General features: G+C 45.4%; 2 pseudogenes across 2 annotated transcripts in view; both read right to left on the minus strand.

Moving 5' to 3' along the window:
* Nucleotides 1-290: 290 nt before the first annotated feature.
* Nucleotides 291-2,172, minus strand: LOC116527305 (annotated as a pseudogene). The gene has a single exon (XR_004258484.1). The product of XR_004258484.1 is annotated as a diphthine methyl ester synthase pseudogene (transcript).
* A 377-nt stretch (nucleotides 2,173-2,549) lies between these two features.
* Nucleotides 2,550-4,507, minus strand: part of LOC116527306 — a 3,065-nt pseudogene continuing 1,107 nt past the window's right edge. The window contains exon 2 of the transcript XR_004258485.1: nucleotides 2,550-4,194. The product of XR_004258485.1 is annotated as a non-POU domain-containing octamer-binding protein-like (transcript). The remainder of the gene's footprint in view (nucleotides 4,195-4,507) is intronic.

Genomic DNA, 4,507 nt, shown 5'->3' on the forward strand with positions numbered 1-4,507 from the left:
TTCAGGCAATTCTTCTGCCTCAGCCTCCTGAGTAGCTGGGATTACAGGCACGCGCCACCATGCCCAGCTGATTTTTTGTATTTTTAGTAGAGATGCGGTTTCACCATGTTGACCAGGATGGTCTCGATCTCTTGACCTCGTGATCCACCCGCCTCGGCCTCCCAAAGTGCTGGGATTACAGGCGTGAGCCACTGCGCCCGGCCGGTAGTTTTATTTTTTGTTGCTATTCAGCTTTTACAATTTATTTTTTTGCTTGTTTCCACAAACAAAATGCATAATACATTTTTTTTTGAACATTTACTAATCTTTTATTTGCTTTTGTTGGCACTCATAACATCTTTTACCCTTTAAAACTGAGATTCAAGTGAATCAAATTCCAGTTACCTCTAAGTTATATTCTGTTAACAACCACCTTGTATAAATTGGTTTCTTAAAAAACTGCTCTTAAATGATTCTGTCAATGGATGTCTATCCACAAGCTTTCCAGCCTGATCTGCTTTATGTGTGTACATCCTGAAAAGTTGCCAAAATAGCAGCAACAACTGATGAAATCACAGGGAAAAAACTCACTGCCATAGGAAACCAAGCATTGTTGAGTCAGCTTTTTTTTGGTCATTTGTTTTATACTCATTAGACAAGCCAAAGACCTGTTTGTTACGCAAGCATGCATGCATCATGTATCAGTCCATTCTCATGCTGCTAAAAAGAAACACCTAAGACTGGGTAATTATAAAAGAGGATTAATTGACTCACAGTTCCACATGGCTGGGAAGGCCTCAGGAAGCTTACAATCATGGCAGCAGGCACCTCTTCACGGGGAGGAAAGAGTGAGAATGAGAGTCAGTAGGGGAAATGCCAGATGCTTATAAAACCGTGAGATCTTATGAGAACTCACTATAATGAGAACAGCATGGAGGAAACTGCCCACATGATTCAAGTACCTCCCACAACACCTGGAGATTATGGGGATTAAAATTCAAACCATATCAATCCATACATGGTGGAAATTTACATCAGACAATAGAAAATGTCTATGTTCCGAGTCCATCAATGCTTTGAGATTCTAAGCTATTTTTTGGTACGGAAAACAGATTTAACATCTCCAGCTCCAGTGGATGTATGCTGCCTCCTGTGATGATCAAGGAATGCAGTGGTTCTCCCAAGTCCACAGTACACATTTGCTGTAAAGTGCCTGCCGCAATTTTCTGGTCTTCAGCTCCAACCCTGGCTAAGCCAACACAAAGTGTTTCCTCGGTAATTGCTGGTTCTTCTCCTCGTATTCTCTGATTTTGAACAATTTCCATGAGCTGCTGAGCTGCTTGGTTTACGCTCATATACCGCGGAGGTTCATAGATCTTCCTGCCCTTCATTAGATTTTCCAAAGACTGCTCCTTTACTTTGATGTCTAGTAAACATAATGTGTGCATGCCATTTTGTCTGTTCTTCTTCACTTTGTCAAAGAAGCTTTCTGGTCTCCAAGTGTCTGTCCAAAAAACAATAGAAACTGTCTCTCCAAACTTATGTAACTGTAAACCACAGCAGCCTACAGCATTCATTATGGAGGCATTGTGAATAACTCTATAAGGAATTCCCAGCTTTGTTGCTCTTAGAACAAGATCGCTGTGTGTTGTAGCCCCAAAGGGATCACCGACCACAAGGAACGCAATATCACTGATATCAGCATCCTTTAAAATGTTATCTGCTTCTTGTTCCACTTCTTCTCTATCAGCAAGAATCAATTTTCTTCCATAAAACTCTTCCAAGGCTTCCTTCCCTACAGTCAGCATTGAGGTGTAGGTTTCCAGATACACACGACTGCAGCGTCTAACAACTTCCAGGCCCTTGACCGTGATGTCCTTGGCATCTCCCAGGCCCAAGCCGATGAGATAAAGCATTTCACACGTCAGGAGGAGAGAGGCCACGGTGCCGCAAAATGCTGGTGCCTTTACGGCACTTTACGACTAGCGGGAGGAGGACGGGCTCGCGGACTCCTGGGCTGCGGAGACCCGGGGGCGAAAGGTCTGTCAGCCAAGAAGAGTCCCTCGTGCGTCGCTTTCATAGCCTCAGGGAAAGGACCGGGCGTGCTCAGGAGCCCCCTAACCCATGGCTTAAACATCCGCTTCCTAAGCCTGGGTAACTGCTGTAGCTCTTCACCAGAGAGGAGCCACGTGGGCGAGAGTCGGGAGAGGCCCTGCCCCCTACGCCGCATAATACATTCTTATACTGATTTTAGATCTAGCAATGCTGTTAACCTTTGTTGGCAATTTTTCTGTAGACTTTAAGGTTTTTAATATAGATCACAATATCATGTGTGAATAATAGAAATTGTCTTAATTTTTCCAAGTCTCATATGCATAATTTCCCTTCTTCTCTATGCTCTGGAATTTCTAAAATATTCTAAAATAAGATTGGAAAGATGGTTTTGAGATATAAACATATATCTCCATATATATTTGTGAAATTTATATATATGTATATATAAGTTCTATTTTAAAGTCAGATTTATTGGGGTATATTATACATGCAGTAAATTTACTCTTTTTTTTTAAAAAAGGCTTAAAATGTATTTTAATAAGTTGATGCTGCATTACTGTTCCATTTCTCAGAAAAACTCCAAATTTATCAGACAAATCAAACACGGTACACCAATGAAAAAACGCACAGTGTGACTACCTAAGAGAGGCGAGTCTAAGAGCTACTGTCAGACTTTCAGTATACAGCAGCCCTGTTCCCAAGATTGTACTAGGCCTATCAAGAAAAGCTCTGAACCATAACATCATAGACACAAAAGGGTCATTCCTGGGCATCCTCACCCAAGAAAAAGATGGAGGCAAGTTAACACAAGATATGTATATATTTAAAGATATACTAAAATGAAAATCTCTAAGAGAAAATGTCTTCTTCAGGACATGAAGGTGTAGTATATGGGATATAACACAATGTCATATGTTTGTTGCCTGTGACCTTTGTGGACTGCCTGAATTCTCACCTGGGAGTGAATGGAACAATGGGGCTAAGGTCATTGGGGGATGTTTGCTTTTTGTGGTGTATGTGGCAGTTTCTCTGGGGCTGGGGGAGTGTTAAGGATAAGAAAGCAAATGGGGCTGGGCACAGTAGCTCGCGCCTGTAATCCCAGCACTTTGGGAGGCTGAGGAAGGTGGGTCACGAGGTCAGGAGTTCAAGACCAGCCTGGACAAACTTGAACTCGGGAGGCGGAGGTTGCAGCGAGCCAAGATGGCACCACTGCACTGCAGCCTGGGTGACAGAGAGACTCTGTCTCCAGGTAGGCGGGAAGCAAGCAAATGAAACAAGATGGACAAAAAAAAAAAAAAAAGAAAAAACAAAGAACCCGAAATGTTCAAGATCAATGGGCTCTAACTGGATCCACTTTGCCATGATTTCCCCAGGCACTCAACAATCACATTTGAGACTTCAGGAATGCACCACACAGAACTGATTAAACATTATACCACGCATGATATGTTTATACCACCCCTCCCTTGCCCTCTGCCCCAGCACACTCTCTATAGTACAGGTAGGGTAGATCTAACTATTGGAAGGAATCCCTAACACTTTTCCAGGGTAGAATTCTGGCTAGTCCAAAAAGGGTCCTTCTTTTAAGGGTTTTGAGAAACTAGACACTGCAACTTTATTAGCATCGGCGACGTTTGTTTGGAGCGAATTCAGCTCCAGAAGCTGAATGCAGGTTGAATGCAGGAGGAGTTCCACCAATGGCCCCAATTCCTTCCATTGTAGCAGCCTGACCAAAGCGTTCAGCTTTTGGTGGGGTCAATCCCAAGGTTCCATCTAGCATCATAGTAGCAGGTCCTGGAGGAGCTGGGGTACCACCTTGCACAGGAGCAGGGGGCATGGCACCTCTGTTGTTTATGCCCATGGCACCTCCCACAGCCGTCTGACCGTCCGAATCTCCTGCTCTTTCGCATCAGGGAAGGTTCCCTTGAATCCGTCCTGCCGTCGCCGCATCATTTCTTCCCGGCGCCTGCGCCCTTCCTCCTGCCTGAGCTCCAGCTGCTTTCGTTTTTGCACTTGTTGGTCAAGCAGCTCTTCCATCCTCCGAAGTTCGTCTTGGCGCCTCATCAAATCCTGTCTCATTAGCATGGCCTGGTGCTTATGGCGTGCGGCCTCCATTTCCATCTCTAGTTTCTCATGAGCCTCCTTGATGTTGCGGTCCACCTGGTCCTGCTGCTGCTTCTCCGTCCCACTGAGTTCCACCTGGTCCTGCTGCCGCTTCTCCGTCCCAGTGAGTTCCACCTGGTCCTGCTGCTGCTGCTTCTCCGTCCCACTGAGTTCCAACTGGTCCTGCTGCTGCTTCTCCATCTCAGCGAGTTCCACCTGGGCCTGCTGCCGCTTCTCCCTCCCAGTGAGTTCCACCTGGTCCTGCTGCCGCTTCTCCGTCCCAGTGAGTTCCACCTGGACCTGCTGTCGCTTCTCCGTCCCAGTGAGTTCCACCTGGTCCTGCTGCTGCTTCTCCGTCCCAGTGAGTTCC

This window comes from Sapajus apella, unplaced genomic scaffold (assembly GCF_009761245.1).
Source record: "Sapajus apella isolate SASKATOON/1434 unplaced genomic scaffold, GSC_monkey_1.0 scaffold54, whole genome shotgun sequence".
In the NCBI taxonomy this organism is placed as follows: Eukaryota; Metazoa; Chordata; class Mammalia; order Primates; family Cebidae; genus Sapajus; species Sapajus apella.